The sequence below is a fragment of the Amblyomma mixtum genome, chromosome 1, assembly GCF_055824585.1.
Source record: "Amblyomma mixtum isolate Tamu chromosome 1, ASM5582458v1, whole genome shotgun sequence".
Lineage (NCBI taxonomy): Eukaryota > Metazoa > Arthropoda > Arachnida > Ixodida > Ixodidae > Amblyomma > Amblyomma mixtum.
Genome location: NC_143012.1, coordinates 170758079 through 170775474, shown reverse-complemented (window position 1 = coordinate 170775474; position 17396 = coordinate 170758079). Strand labels below are relative to the sequence as shown.

The following is a 17396-nucleotide window of genomic DNA, read 5'->3' as shown; positions in this document are numbered from 1 at the left end:
TCGCCGAGCACGCAGTATCTACAGGCCATGACATCGACTGGGGTCGGGCAGACGTGATTTCAACGGAAAAGAAGCTCAGCCCTCGCCTGCACTTGGAATCATTAATAATCCAAACTACTATTCACACCCTCAACCGCAACGATGGAAATCGTAACGCAATCTACGCACGCTCTCTGCGCCCTCTTTTCGAGCATACATGTATGTAATGTCACTGAGCTGCTTGCTTCATTTCAATGTGAACAAGGCTCCCGTACGGGAGCCGAAACGTCTGTTTTTTTGTTTTTTCTTTGGTCGGCGTTCCTTCTTCATCGTCAATATGTTTTTCCCCGACCAGACGAGTTTTCGTCGAACTCTCGACTTCAAAAGGAAAGAAAGGAGCTCCTATCACAATGCCTTATGATTGGTTCTCTTCCCATTCCCGCGTAGCCTTCCTTACATAGCTACAGAAGCATGTCCTCGGTTGTAGTGACAGCCTGTAGCTTGATTTGCCTAGCCTGGTACGAGCCTTCCCAGCCCCGAACACCCATCTTCCGCTTCTTATTTATTTATTTATTTATTACCTTAAAGGCCCCGGCTGTGGGGCATTACATGAGGGATAGGCGGATTACATGCAGATTATATAAAGATTACAGAGTACATAAAGATGAGGATACATAAAGATTACTGATTACATAAGGATGGCCTCAATCTTTTTTTTGAAGTCGATGCAGTTGACGATGAGTACGGCTTCCGGCGGCAGATCGTTCCAGTCCCGAGATGATATGATAAAAAAAGAACGGAAATGAGATGTAGTTCTTGCAGCGGGTGGGTATACGGTTTTGATGTGGTTGTTGCGGCTAGAAGGACGATTAGCTGTTGATATGATAGATGATCCTAAAGGTGAATGATAGAGCTTGTGGAATAGGCATAGTCTAGATATTTTTCTTCTAGTTTCAAGGTTAGGCAAGGATGCTCTGGATTTTAAAGAGGACACGCTAGTATAGTAAGAGTAGTCACAATAAATAAAACGGATAGCGCGGTTTTGAACTTTTTCAAGGATTATAGAAAGGTTAGATTGATGAGGATCCCATACTGCTGATGCGAATTGAAGTTTAGGGCGGACGAATGTTTTATGAGCTATTAATTTGATAGAAGGGGCAGCAAAACGAAGATTTCAACGTAGGAAGCCAAGGGTGCGGTTAGCGTCGTTAGCGATGTTCGTGATATGCGATGACCATGTTAGGGTATGAGTTAAGGTGATGCCAAGTTACTTACAGGAAAGAACAGATGATACTTCAGAACCGAGAAGAACATTTTTGAGGGAATATGGGATTGCCGGCGATGAAAATAAATCATACATGTTTTAGTAATATTAATGGACATTAGCCAATGCTTGCACCAAGTTTCGTAAGCAAAGAACAGTAGCGCAACCAAGACGAACACAAGAGAAGACCACAGAGGACTAGCGCTAAACTTCATCTAACTTTATTCACTAACAGCGCAGCAAATATAAGGAAAAACCAGGATACGTGCCGACAGATACCAGTTTCCACACCACACTATCTTCTGAACCGTTCAAGATACGCCATCTCCGATTTGTAGAGGTTCACTGACGTATCGCTAACACACGATACACCTCTCTTCCTTATATGATATGCTTCCAATAGTTACCTCGCCCTTGTGTCTTTGCTTTTACCTAAAATCTTTATCTCATAAACCGTGGTTGGCACTTTCTGCAGTACTTGCATCTTGCCTGCGGCAAATGTTCTGCCGCTCGAGGGCATTCATAACACTCAGCGCAGTGCTGAGAAAGGTGTGCACCACTTCCGTCTTTCACTGACCGGGCGTGCTCACCTGCCCTTTCATTAATCCACAGCACAAATTAGAAGGTGCGAAGACCATGTGCGCACAATATGCTACACCATGGATCCGAGATGGCTAGCAGAGACCAAGCTCCAAGCAATTCGCCGCCTAATTGGAAGGATGACGGAGTTTTGGTGGGCCCACACACTCAACCAAGGGACGCGGACTGCTGTGACGAAGAGCAAGACGCAGCCAAAGAGGTCGGTGACTGTCGTGGGGAAAGTTGAGCTTCCTAGTGAAGTAAACCAACTTTTGAGGAAAGGACCTAAGTTCAGCCATGAGCCGCAAGTTGAAGCACATGAGTTCCTGGCCTTGAATAGGAGTATAGCAGGAAAGACGTCTGAAGATAATAATCCAAGATGCCTACTGGATGGAGTGGATGCATTAACAAGATCTACGTGCAACAGTGGCACAAGGACTGGAAAGCATACCTTGACGAAAGTAGTGTCCTACTTTAGAAAAAAAAAACCTCCAGCTTCTCCAAGCCGACAAGGAGGGCGGCTTTGTCGTGTTCACCGAGGAAGAGTTCGGAGTAAGAGTCGTTGAAGCTATTGCCAAGAACTTCGTTGCTGTGAAATCCAGTGCCACGAGAGTGAAAGGCAAGGCAGCCCAGTTGTGCAAAGACTTGAATTTAGACAGACTTGCGAGTAGCATTACGAACAGTAAAAAGAATGCGCTTACGGTGTTTTTTACTGCGAAGACGCATAAACCGTCAGTGCCTTTTAGATCTGTAGTTAGCGAGACGGACACTTGGCAGCTTAATCTAAGCAGATTTCTGCAAAAACACCTCAATAATCTTCCTGTAGTTGATCCTTTTCATACCAAGTGTTCAAAAGATGTTATTAGTTTTCTAGAAGCAAATGATTCCATTGGGTATGTGTTTTCCGTCGATGTGGAAGATTTATTTTGTTCTGTGCCCCACAGTGAGTTGTTTGCAGCTGTAAGAGAAGCTATAGAAGGGAGCGGTGCTGTTCAATTTCAGAACTCGTCAGGGGTTTCAATAGATAATTTTATGAAGATACTTGAGTTTTACCTTGGTGTGACGTTTGTCGCTTACGACAATAAATTTTATCGCCAAAGACAAGGAATCTGCATTGGATCCTGCGTAGCGCCTGCACTGACTAATATTTTTCTTACATCTATTGACCGCGCCCTTGAACTAAGTTTAACGGGGAAGGGGGTACTGAAGGTTTTTAGGTATGTTGACGATTTCCTAGTAGTTTTGATGATATTTATTTATTTATACAGAATACCCCTAAAGGCCCTCGAGAGGGTATTACATAAGGGGGGGGGGGGGGCACAGGCAATTGAAGAGAATAAAAGAAAAACCACAAATATAAAACAAACAACAAAAGCACAAATAAGACACACTGGATGAAATAGGTAAGCAAAAGAATCAATCAAAAGCACAAATAAGACACTTTGCATGACATATAAGTAAGCAAAAGAATCAAAAGAATGGCAGCGCGGCAAAGAACGAAGATTACTGCATTATTAAAATTATACAACAGAACACTAATACATTGAATCTTTTTAGTCCCAAACCCTGCAAAAAAGGAAGCCATGAACAAATAAAATAACAATGTATGCGAAGGGTTAAGCAGTAGTTATTGAAGATATAAGTTTAAAATATTTATCAGGATCAGTGGTGGTTGCGATATGTGAAGGCAGAGTGTTCAAGTCAGATATTGTGCGTGGTAAGAATGAATGCGCATAGATAAATGTTCTGCACGTGAAACGTCTAACTTTCAAGGGATGATCGGGGCGGTCAAAAATCGAAGTAGGCAAAGAAAAAAAGTCGTTATGAGGTGATGGATGATGATAAAGTTTATGAAAAAGTGACAGTCGTGCAATTTTACGGCGGAGACATAAATCCTGGACACCTGCGCGTTTCTTTAAGGCTGTGACGCTGGTGTTACGTGAATAATCGGAGTAAATAAAACGAACGGCGCGGTTCTGCAATGATTCAATGTTATTTATTAGGTAAGATTGGTAAGGGTCCCAAATAGCCGAGGCATATTCAATTTTAGGTCGAATTAGAGTGGTATAGGCATGAGCACGGAGGTGAGGAGGAGCATGCTTTAGGTTATGTTTTAAGAGACCTAATGACCGATTAGCAGATGCAAGCATAAGGTTAATATGGTGGTTCCATGCTAAGTCTGAATGAAGGTGAAGTCCTAAGTACTTATACGTGGTGACTAGCTCAAGTGAGGTATTATTTAAGGAGTATGCTGTTTGAATTCGAGACATTCGGTTAGTAAAAGACATCAATTTAGTTTTTAAATGATTAAGTTGCATAAGCCAGGTTGAGCACCATGCTGTTACTGAATCCAGGTCAGATTGAAGGGATTGGCAATCGGTGTTAGAATAAATTTTGCGATAAATTACACAATCATCAGCAAAAAGTCTGATATGGGAAGAAATGGAATCCGGTAAATCGTTGATAAATATTAGGAAAAGTAAGGGGCCAAGCGCACTTCCTTGTGGGACGCCAGAGTGTACTTGGCTGAAAGACGAATTGTGGTTATTGACAGTTGTAAATTGAGACCTGGAAAAGAGAAAATCTTTAACCCATGCAATGACAAGAGGGTTAATATTAAGCAGTCTTAGTTTCATTAATAACCGGTTGTGTGGTACTCTGTCGAAAGCTTTAGAAAAATCAAGAAATATGGAGTCTACTTGAATGCCAGCATCAATCGATGAATGTATGTCTTGAATGAATCCGGCAAGTTGCGTTTCGCAAGAGTAGCCTTTACGGAACCCATGTTGATATTTAAAGATAATGTTATGTTCTTCAAGATAGTTAATTACCTGCGAGTGAATTACGTGTTCAAGAAGTTTGCAAACAGTGCTAGCTAATGAAATGGGTCGGTAATTTAGTGGTGAGGAACGATCACCAGACTTGAAAATTGGCACAACTTTAGCTAGGCGCCAGTCCAGCGGAATCACGCCTGATGATAGAGATTGTGAAAAAATAGCGGACAAGATGCGATGAATACCATCAGATGAATTTTTGAGTATTTTGTTATTAAAGCCAAGGTGATCTGATGCTGATGTCTTAAGCTTCCCTAGTAAGGATAAGATACCGGTCTCACTGATAAATATTTCGGACATTGATGTATTAGAAGTGCTGACAGAAATAGGAGGTAGAGGGAGATCTTCACGGGTAAAAACGGATGTGAATGCGTTATTGAAAAGTTCGGCGCATTCGGCCACTGGAACACTGCTGCCTTCCGCGTTAGTAAGAGTAATGTCAGGATGATTAGCGGGGTTTATTATCTGCCAGAACTTCCGTGGATTGTTTGTTAGCATTGCCGTTAGATCGTGTGTGAAGAAGTGCCTACGTGCAGATATCAACTCAGACTGATATTCGTTATCACATAGTTTGTACCGTTGCCAAGATTCGGAGTGTCTGATCTTGTCGGCTTGTCTGTAAAGGCGCTTTTTCTTGTTATTAAGGCGACGTAGATGCCTATTAAACCAAGGCGCTGTGTTAGTGCAAGAGATACTGATGACGGGTATGAATCTGTCAATGAGAGTAACCAGTTTCACGCTGAACAGGTTCCAGTTCGTTTCCACGGAGCGTGACGAAAAATCGTGAAGAAAATGATCAGCAAAGACTGACAACTGAGCGTTTATTTCGCCGAAGTTTGCTCGGTTGTAGCACCTTATTTGTTTAGTACGAGTTACCTTTTTATGGGGCACAAAATTCAGGTTACCCGTAATTATGGAATGGTCGGAAAGGCCTTCTAAGAGCGCAATGTTGGAGCAAAGGTAAGGATCACTTGTCAAGATAAGATCGAGAATATTGGCTGTAGTGGCGGAACGACGCGTAGGTTCAGAAATAAGTTGTTGCAAAGAGAAATCGAGACAGGACTGGAGGAAAGCCTGAGCTTCGGGATCATTGGCAGGAGCTGTTAAAGACGACCAGTTAATAGCCGGAAAGTTAGTCACCAAGTAAAAGTAAGCTTGAATTCGGGAAACGACAAGTAAGATTGCTTAGTAAATTAGAAAACTGACTTGCGAATGAAGAATTCATGTCCGGAGGGCGGTAAATGACGCCAATGATGGCGACCGTGGGACCACAACTCAACCGAACCCATACCGATTCTATGTACGACGTGACCTCGATAGGCACAGCAGTGAGCACTTTATTGACAGCCAGAAGGACACCGCCACCTCTACGGCCCGTGCGGTCACAACGAAATATGTTGAATTCGGAGTCACAGGCGAAAATGACATCATCAGGAACCATGTCATTTAACCAAGTCTCGGTAAGCGCGATGACCGAGGAGCAGCATGAATCAATTAAAGAAGAAAGAGCTACGTTTTTAGAAAGAACACTCCTTATGTTAGTGTACAGAAAACTGACATCGTAATTGGAGCAACGCTGCGCGTTTGGCCGCCCGGGTGGTTTGCCAGCCACTTTACGAGAACTGGAAGGGATGCGTCAGGCAAGGGACACGCGCACTGCGCTACTGGTTTGATCATCCCAGAAATACGAGACACCATTGATAAGCAGTTTATCAAAAGACAAACGGACCTTGTCACCTTTTTTTACTGATTTGGCGTACTTCCACAGTTGGCTGCGTTTCTCCCGAACCGTTTTCGAGTAATCTCGCGAAATGCTGAAATCGGTATTTTTGAGTTTATAGCCCTTACTCATAAGCGTTTCGACTTTTTTTTCATTGAACAGCTTTGCAATAATGGGTCTCTTTTTTTCCTGAGAAAAGCAGAATGAATTGACGTACACAGACGCCGTGAGCTCGGTGTTAAATACTTTTAAAGAAATGGGAGGGGGATTGAGGTTCACGCATGAGCTGCCTGTGGGGGGTTCTTTACAGTTTTTAGACATCAATATCACTGTGGGTGAAGGTCATTCTTGTTGGCAATATGCACCGCGAGCACAGAAGGAGCTACTACCGTATGCTTCGGCCCAGTCAAAAACTGAAACGCGCCATTGCCACGCTTTGCCTGGAATCGGCTCTCATGAAATCGTGTTGTCATTCCATGCAAGCGAGCTATGACAAGCAGGTGGAAAGATTACGTTCGGCAGGATTTCCTGGCACAGTCATCACAGCGGTTGCTGAAGCCCTGTTGAACAAGATGAAAGCCGTCAAGATGCAGCAGCCATGTTACAACAGGAACGCGGCTGTGAAACCTGAAGTCGTGCCATATGTGCACAAGGTAGCCCACCACTTGAAAAAAGTGGCCAACAAACATGGCGTACCGGTTGTTTTCTCGGCCCCACGCAAGCTTTTACAGCTCTGCGCGCTCATCGCGAGCAAAGACAAGAGTGGGTGCCGCATCAGACATGCAAAGTAGTTCGTGAATTGCTGCATCGGGGTGGTGTACGAAATACCGCTGTCATGCGGGAAGGCCTATGTGGGCCAAACAGGGCGGTGCATTAATGAAAGGGCAGGTGAGCACGCCCGGTAAGTGAAAGACGGAAGTGGTGCACACCTTTCTCAGCACAGCGCTGAGTGTTATGAATGCCCTCGAGCGGCAGAACATTTGCCACAGGCAAGATGCAAGTACTGCAGAAAGTGCCAACCACGGTTTCATGAGATTTTAGGTAAAAGCAAAGACACAAGGGCGAGGGAACTATTGGAAGCATATCATATAAGGAAGAGAGGTGTATCGTGTGTTAGCGATACGTCAGTGAACCTCTACAAATCGGAGATGGCGTATCTTGAACGGTTCAGTAGATAGTGTGGTGTGGAAACTGGTATCTGTCGGCACGTATCCTGGTTTTTCCTTATATTTGCTGCGCTGTTAGTGAATAAAGTTAGATGAAGCTTAGCGCTAGTCCTGTGTGGTCCTCTCTTGTGTTCGTCTTGGTTGCGCTACTGTTCTTTTCTTACAACATGCACCATGTAGCCCAACAAAAAGTTCTAAACCAAGTTTCGATTTGGGTTAGATCAGTTTGGAGGGTGTCAGAGTCGGTTCTGCAGGTAATAGGGCGGTAGATTACACAATCGTCGGCAAATAATCGGATGTTCGAGTTGACGTTAGAGGGAAGATCGTTAATGTAGATTAGAAAAAGCAAGGGTCCAAGCACTGTGCCTTGTGGTACACCTGAAGTAACGGGGGAAATAGTTGGCAATGATTTGTTAGCGTAGACAAATTGCTCTGTTGGTCAAAAAATTTTGTAGCCATTTTAACAACAAGCGGCTAAGGTTAAGACGTGAAAGTTTTAGTAGTAATCTTTTGTGGGGTACCTTATCAAAAGCTTTTTCAAAGTCAAGGAAGAGCGTGTCAACAAGGCATCAAGCACGAACAAGGCACCAAGCAAATCAAAGTTGGATGAAACTTAAAAGGACGAGAAGTGTGGTTTGCAAAAGCACCGAGAGCGTCCTGTAGCTGTGCATGGTGACTGAAAGCAAACTTTGGCATTGCATAAGCGAGTTCTTGCTCAGCTCTGTGCACATGAACGAATAACGCCAGGTTGAGTCGGGGGTCGGGCTGAGCGAAGTCAACCCAACTCGACCAACGCGTAATTACACGAACTCGATTTTAGCTAGTCGAGACCGGTTCATCAGCAGCGACACCAAGCGTCGAGCACCGCATTGCGAGCGAACAGTGGTAGCATCCAAGGTTGAGGCACACCACCGCTGCTTCGAAGGTGCGACGGCGCAAGTGAAAAACAAGTTTGCATCTATCGTCTCCCCTCCGTTTTTTCAGCCCGGCAGCGTTTACAAGCACATCGGGGCATGGTGGAGGCACGGCCGCTTGATGCAAAGCGCAAAGCGAGGTGCGGCCAGCCACGCCGCGCCGCTCACAATGGGTGAGCATGTCCTGGCGGAGTTTACAGTCGCGGCCGCTGTTTTCGCTGGGGGCGCCACTGTTAATCAGTTAGAACTGCTCATCGCTATAAAAATGAAACAAGTGAAAGGAGTAAACCGCTGGAGAGGATTGAGGGAGCCACGAAGCTGGTGGAATACGGAAATTAAGGACGCCATCGAACAAAGACGGGTGGCTTCAAGGGAACACAGAGAAGCAAAGAAGGCGCAGTTATCTGAAGAGGAAATAGGCGAAAACTGGGAATCTTATTGACAAAAGAAACAGCAAGTTCAGGTCCTAGTCCAGGCTAAAATGAAGCAGTCCTCGGATAAATGGCTGGCTGATGTTCGCGAGGCAAATAAAGGGGGGCCAAGAAAATTTTGGAACCGTATAAGCTGGTTAGGAAAAACAAATAAAAGAACGCAGGAACAGATTATAGATGCTGAGGGAAAATGTTTAGAGGGAGACGATGCTGTGAACTACATTACATCATTTATAGCTGCGTCTTTTAGCAACGACAATGGGGTAACCTTCCCAATTGAGGCGGCAACACAGAACAGCACAATAGAGGACAGCTTAGAACTGACTAGTCTTAACTGGGAAAAGGTGGAAGCGAATATTCCTAAAACCACATCCGCAGTGATAGACGAAATTCCAATTAAGCTGATTAATGAACTTGGCCCAAGAAGCAAGGAAGCGCTGATAAAAGCATTGGAGACGGTCATAACAAATCAGCAAATTCCGCACAGCTGGAGACAGAGTAAAATGAGTTTGATTTATAAAGGGAAAGGAGATAAGATGAACATAAAATCCTTCCGTCCGATTACGATAACATCTGTTATGTACAGGCTGGCAATGCAGGCGGTTAAATTAAAAATGCAGCCATGGGTAGAAGGAAATAGGATACTCGGAGAACTTCAGAATGGGTTCAGAAGGGGTAGGCGTTTAGATGATAGCCTGTTCGTGCTTACCCAATGCATAGAAATAGCTAAGGCGGAAAACAGACCTCTGTTTTAGCCTTTCTGGACATAAGCGGTGCATACGATAACGTGAACAGGGAACTCCTGGGGAGCATATTGAAAGATTTAGGTATCGGTCATGACGTAATTGATTTTTTACAGGAAATCTACCGAGATAATGAAGTTGAAATTACATGGCAAGGGAAAAAAAGTACCACATCTGTGGGGGTGCACAAAGGATTAAGGCAAGGTTGTCCTCTATCACCGCTGCTGTTCATGCTTTACGTGACAAATATGGAAAGAAGGCTACAAGAACGTAATCTAGGTTATAATCTGTCGTACAGATTAGGCGGAAATGTAGTTGAGCAGCGACTCCCGGGTTTAATGTATGCGGACGATATTGTACTGTTAGCAGATATTCCAGGAAGATTTACAAACTTTGATTGATTTGATTTATTTATGGGGTTTAACGTCCCAAAGCGACAGAGGCTATGACGCCGTAGTGGAGGGCTCCGGAAATTTCGACCACCTGTGGTTCTTTAACGTGCACTGACATCGCAGAGTACACGGGCCTCGAATTTCTCCTCCAAAGAAATTCAACCGCCGCGGCCGGGATCGAACCCGCGTCTTTCGGGCCAGCAGCCGAGCACCATAGCCGCTGAGCTACCGCGGCGGCTCATTTACAAACTTTCGTTAATTGCTGTGGAGACGAAGGAAACGCTCTAGGATTCAGTTTTAGCGCAACTAAATCAGGTGTGATGGTTTTTAACGATACAACTTACCAGGTGCTTACAATACAAGGCCACGAAATACCCAAAGTGGCCGCATACAAATACCTCGGGGTATGGCTAAACGAAGGGAAGATATACACGGAAAAGCACGAACAGGCTCTTAGGGCAAAAGGACGAAGAGACGCCGGGATAATGAAACATAGGGCATTATGGGGGTACAACAAATATGAAGTACTAAGATGTATTTGGAAAGGAATAATGGTGCCGGGACTCACTTTCGGCAATGCGGTTCTGTGCTTAAGGGCAGAAGTTCAGTCGAGATTAGACTTAAATCAGAGAGCTGTTGGAAGATTAGCACTAGGTACCCACGGCAAAACCACAAACGAGGCAGTACAAGGGGATATGGGCTGGACATCGTTCGAAGCACGGGAAGCAAAGAGTAAAATACTATATGAAGAACGCCTGAGAAAATTGGACGATAACAGGTGGGCAGCTAAGGTATTTAAATATTTATACAGAAAGAGCGTTGGCTCACAGTGGCGGAAAAGAACTAGAAAACTCACCAGTAAGTATGCCGGTCATGAGGATGGAGAAAGAAAGAGCATTAAACGACAGGTTAAAAACGCGGAAGTTAAAAATTGGATGAATTCAATGGAAAAGAAACATAGTGTAGAACTATATCGATACTGGAAAAGGCAGATCAGGAAAGAATTTTTCTATGATAACTCAAGAGGCAGTGCCCTACTTTTTGAAGCTAGGTCAGGGTGTCTTAGAACGCGCAGCTACAAAAAGAAATTTAACGAATAAGATGACACATGTGCCGTGTGTGGGAGATCTGTGGAAACAATTGAACACCTCATAGTCAAATGTAACGGTATCCATCCGGATGTCGATGCAGGCGCAGTCACTCTTCCTGAGGCCCTAGGGTTTAAAGATAACAATGGTCATGTAAATAAATCTGCAGTGGAAGTTAGCAAAAAGCGATTGGAGGATTGGTGGCGAAAAAGCAGAGATGTGGCATAAGGTTAGAATTGTAGGAAACCGTAGGTAAAGATGATGGTGATTCTTAATGAGAATTGCCAACACAGTAAACAAAAATATATAAAAAAGCTGAGCATGGTGGCAATGGCAGCGCTGCGACGGCGGCGCTGGCATCGATGCACCCTAGTTGTCCCCGAGCAGTGGCGCCACGGTGGGCGCACGGAGAACTGGACCCAAGACGCCGCTTCTGTGCGACGTGGCGGGCCGCACCTCGATTTGCGCTTTGTATCTAGCGGCCGTGGTGGAGGCACGGGAGTCAACCTACCTCTTGCGGTGGAGTGTACTGGTAGCGACCCCTTGACTCGACTCGGCGCGTTTACATGAACCCAGTAACCGGTTTTTGACCCGATAACTCGACTCACGTGTGCTTTGGTGCGAAGAATGCCTTAATGTGTGTGCTGCGGGGGAGGGGGGTGTGGTGCTTTTGGGTGTGGCCTTGCATCCCGCTTCCTTTTCGCACACAAGGTCGAGAAAGAAATAAAAGCACAAATCCTTTCGAAAAACAGCCCAAGCAAGAAAAAAAGAAAATAAATAAATCAAGTTCGCCGAGGTTCTAGGAGATAAGTGTGCGCACAAACACAGACAAGCAAGAAGTTGGTGGTAGAGTGTAGTAGCGACAAAATAATTTGTCGCCAGGTGGAGCCACGTCTCACTAGTACAATTTTAGCGCGAAATTCAAATCCCCGCAGAAAATACATACACAACTTTCAGAGCCTGTAAAACGCAAACACTAGGTTCGATATGGATAAAAATTGCGGCTTAACAATCAAGAAAGAAAAAGGGAGGAAATGTTGCGGACGAAATTTTGATATTTGGCTTAGGTTCTTCCGGAGATGACATGAAAGTTCGACATATTTAAAAGCACCATTTTTCTGGAACTTCGAGTTTAATTGGTAAAAAAATGAAAGTGAAACAGTAAAAGCAGTTCGCATCATTTCCTCTATTCACTCAAGAAGAAAACGCTGCCACAAACCTCATGAAAAACGAGCCATGATTATTTTTATTTTATTTAATCTCAGGGCTTACAAAAGCATTGTAGAGGGGAGGGGCAGAAATACAAGGGACACTATGCAATTTGGTTAACAAAAGGAAACAGAAAAAAATATAAAGGCAACAACATCAACGACGAAAAAAGAACAAAAACGGCACGTATTCAAAGCACATGGGTCGGTTACAAATGTGCAATAGTTTGGTTGAACAGAATGCAGCAGAGTAGAGCATCAACGTAAAAAAAAATAAAATAAAATGAAGGAACAGTCATACAGATCATGATAAGCGCCAGTGCAAGTTTTAAAAAGAAAATAAAAAAGGGCTTCAAAATATATTAGTAAGGCAAGTACGAAATCGGTGGCTGTCGGTGATAGCGACAAGGTCAGCAGGTAGATGGTTCCAGTCACGGGATGTTTTTGGTAGAAATGAATGTGCATATGTCATGGTGTTGTGGCGAGGTATGGCGACTTTGTAGCAGTGATCTACACGGGCAGAAACATGCGCAGCATCTGATCAGGCGCGTCCTGAGTTGATGGTTAAGATGATAAATTTTATGGAAGAGGCAAATACGAGAAATCTTACGACGGACAGTGAGAGGGGGCAAATTTAGACTTAGTTTCATGCTAGTGACGCTTGCTATGCGGTGGTAATTATTGAGAATAAAAAACGAGCAGAGCGATTTTGTACGCTCTCCAAGGTTTTATTCAGTGATACATGGCCAGGGTCCCATATGGATGAAGCGTACTCGAGATTGGGTCGTACATAGGTAGTATATAGCTGTTTTTTAAGTGAAGACGGAGCTAGTGAAAAGTTACATTTCAAATACCCAAATACCCAAGCATGCGATTGGCTTTGGCTGTTGTGTAGTTAATATGAAACTTCCAGGAAAGGTTATTCGCAATGGGTACTCCAAGGTACACATTGCGAACGGAGTCGAGTGGAGAATCATTAATACAGTAGCTTGGACATAGTGATTGACTGCGGGAAATTCGCATTGTTTTGCATTTTGCAGCATTCAGTTTCATCTGCCAAAGGGAGCACCAAGAAGCGATATTATTTAAGTCAGTCTGGAGTAAAGTCACATCAGAAGCGTTAGTTATTTTACGGTAAATTACACAGTCATCAGCGAAAAGACAAATAGAGCTAGATACGCAGTTGGGTAAGTCACAGACACGGTACAGCTTCTGAAAGTTCCCATGTATTTCCTATGGACATTGCCACTGGTGAACGCTCTTAAAAAGAATTACAGGAATCGATGCACAGGAACGGGTGTTATTCAAGAAGAAATTTCAAATGAGAAGCAAACAAAACGCTGCCCTCAACTCGATTTCGGCGGGGCTTGCCACTCCTATTTCGCTCTCCCAATGACGGCACCTGGCGCAACCAATCAAAACAGCCTGCCAGAGCACGTCGCTGAAGTTTGCACTCCATGGTTGCCTGCTCTCTGTAACTCGTTCTTGCTGAGACTGGCAGCGTCGTTTCCATGCCAGAGCCCCTGGTGGTGTATTTTTATTTTACTTGCTTTACAGGGCTTTTATCTAAAACGAGCAAGTTGTTTTTGTTGATCTAATATAAAACACCGACAGGTGAGAAAATGCGTCTATACACACAATTTGCAGTATATTTACTGTTTGTCCAATCATCAAGCTCGTGTCAGGTGATGTCATATCCGCTGCTAAAACCCGCCACTCTGTGGGGACACCATCAGAGCCATGAATTTGTTTTTGGGAGGACATTGAAATATTAAAAAACGGAATATACGCGGTATTACCGACGCTAATAGCACCATTATAACTCACTGTACGCGATCAACAGGCAAAACAGTCAACTAAGATTGTGTTTCTGGGACTCAAGCTATGAGGGATGCCGTAGAAGAGGTCTCCGGGTAAGTTTCGACCAGCTGTGGTTCTTTAACGTGCACTAGGACAGTTCCGAAAAATACCTGGAACTGCTCCGATGAAAGAACAAACAAAACAAGTTGTGCTGGCTTGCTGACGTCACCGCTGCAGAAATGGTTTTCGCGCACATGCTTCGCAATTTGAACATTCGCAAGCTAACATTTTATCCAGCAACTTACGTAGGGAACGTCTGCAGAGCTCGATGACGAGTAGGCCGCCAAAAAAAAGGGGGGGGGGGAGTACTTTCGGCAACTCATACCATCACCTCCTTACCACATAGTCGGGAAACCAAGTTTAGGACGCAGTGTGCACGCGTGGTTGATTTTATGGTATCGATAGTACTATATATAAAAAGTAGTATCGATACGGCTATCGATAGTCTTTTTACCATCGATAATTCGATAGTGACTCAACTATCGATAGTACTATCGATAGTTTTGCAGCACTACTCAAGGACAAGAGCGAGGGAGTGCTGCGAACCAAGCGTCGACTGACTCTGGTGGCGCACTGTGTCTAACCGCGCCCCCTAACACCCCCTTGCTTGCCTTTGTTTTTTTTTTTTTCTTGCTTTCCTAGTTCGCTTTAATATTCTCGTTCTTTTTTTGTTCTGCGTTCTCAACCTAGCCGTGCCCGCCCGTTACAAAGGGTAAGGCCTCAAGTATATCTTGTACGTAGCGTCTGTGGACGGCAGGACACCAGACCCGCTGGTCACAGATGCAGAAACAGGAAAGACGGGCGGTCTCTACCACGTACTGAGAGACCACATGAGGCAACTGACGGCATGCCATACGTCTTCGAAGGCGTGGAAATACCCTCACGAACTCCGGACGCCCAACAGTGGACGGTTTCGAGTGGAGCGATAGACAGAATCATTAGCAAAATCAGCGTGCGCACAGCCTGAGGTTTGGATGGCATCCCTGCTGGCATCGTCAAGTGCCTCAGAGCCCCAGTCAAGAAAACAAATGGCGAGTATCTTCGGTGACATTCTGGAAGGCGCTCCGATATCAGCAGACTACCGGCCTCTGACAGTGACAAGCGTAATGCACAGAGTGTTTACGCAGGTGTTATAAGTGTGGATGAGTGACTGGGCGGAGCAAAATGAGCATCTGAGGGAGCTCAAGAATGGTTTTCGTGTAGGACGGCGGCTGGAAGATATTTTTGTCCTCACCAAATGAATTGAGATTGCAAGAAGGGAAGCTCGTGGACTGACCTGTTGTTTTATGGACGTCGCGAAGGCGTATGACAGCGTACCACATGAGCCTGTAACGCCACGCCTCGAGTCATTGCAATGCTCTCCACCTGGATAGGCGTGATTCGTCGCCTCTATGCGCGCTGCACAGTAGTGGCCAAAGTGTGCGGCGTCCGCTCAGAGCCAGTGGTGGTACAGAAAGGGTTGAGGTAGGGCTGCCCGTTGTCCCCTCTTCTGTACTTGTACGCTGCAGGGGTGGAGCGCAAGCTCTTGGATGCGTAGCTGGGGTTCGCGCTAAGCTACATCAGCGGTGGTGTGAAGGACCGATGGATCTTGCCAGGCCTAGTCTTTGCCGATGATGTAGTGTTAATGGCAGAGACAAATCCGGAGCTCCAAGATTTGATCGTTGATGAGCTCCGGAGCTCATTAACGCATGCGCTGAAGTCATGGCACCACCTGGACTGAACTTCAACGCAAAGAACTCGGCAGTGCTGTGTTTCTCAGCACCGTTGGACGCCGAGCAGCTGGTCCACTTACCTAACGGGGACGTCTTCGAGATGGGAACGGAGTACCGATACCTCGGCGTTAGGTTCAGCACTCAGCCAGAATATGCAGCAGAACATGAGCACTTGAAACAAGCTTCACAGCGAGCGGGAAACACACTGCGAAGGCGGTGCCTATGGGGCTGCAATCGATTTGTTATGGTTCTCGAGCTGTGGAAAGCAGTACATGCGCCCGCACTGTCATTTTCGCGACATCGCCCACGAAGGAATGGCTTGAGCGTGGCCCACGAGCGGTGGGACATCTGACACCGGGTGCCATTGGTGGGTGGCTAACGAGGCTAACCTCGCTTTGTCTAACTTCGAGGCTCGCGAGGCAAGGAGCAAAATAGCCTACGACGGCAGGCTGCGCCTGAGGCACAAAAATAGATGGGCGCGCAGAGTCTTTGTTGATGTCGGCCAAAACCGCCTGCGGACTACATGGGTGAAGCGACTCCAACACGTTCGTCGCAAGGTCGGCTTCTACAGCAATGATGTGCAAGCCGAGAGCGCGAGGAAATGGGCCAAGGCAGTTGATGCCCAAATGCGTGCGCAGGTGCGAGAGAGGTGGATGGCTGCCATAGAGGGGAAGTCGACGCTGGAAGTGTACCGGGCACTCAAGCAGGTCATCTGCGTCGAGAGCCTCTACGAGAAGAGTTGGCAGCGGCCTGTTGTTTGAGGCAGGCGCAGGTGCCATGCCAGCGCTTACGCATCGAAAGCGCTTCGAGACTACAGTCGAATGCCCCGTTTGTAGAGCCTGTGGAGCGTTCGAAGAAACAACGGAGGACATCGTCCTGTTCTGCGAGAAGCTGCCAACGCCACCGCAGGAGGGCTCTACGCTTCCGCAGGCGCTGGGTTTCCGCACTTCGAACGAGGGCTGCACAACGGATGCAGCAAACTATGCGGGAGTTGCAGCGACGAAGCGCCGATTGACTGAGTGGTGGACGCTGGTGCGACACTAGAACTGTTTTCATTGATACTGTTTCGTCGGTATTTGTGTGTGTATTTGCCGCTTCGCGTTTGATAGTGTTATTGTCTTTATGTCTGTGTATCCAGCCAGGGCACCCCAGGCGCCCTCCCATTACGGAGGGAAGGCTACATAATCAAATCATGCACCTAAACAAGCGTAGCGTTCTGTGTAGTAAAATTGTCTACTGGTGAGGGGATGTTTTGAAGTAGTGCGCACGACTTTATATACAGAGAACAAGATGAATAAAGAACATGTAGCATCCCACTGGAAAGAAATTCTTGCAATGCATGCGCAGTTTTGTCTGTAATTAATGCTGGAGCCTCTGCCATATTTATCATTCGTTTTCGCCTTACGGTAACCTGTTACGGGAGAGACGGTATGCTGAAACGTCTTCTAGCGTGCCCAGCGCTAACCGGAAAATCCGGCGTCCAGTAACGTGATACTATAGCTGTCT

The 17396-nt window shown here is 45.7% G+C and overlaps 1 pseudogene; it reads left to right on the top strand.

The window, feature by feature from the left end:
* The first annotated feature begins 1962 nt into the window (after positions 1-1962).
* On the top strand, positions 1963-16651 carry LOC149369779 (uncharacterized; annotated as a pseudogene).
* Positions 16652-17396: the final 745 nt, after the last annotated feature.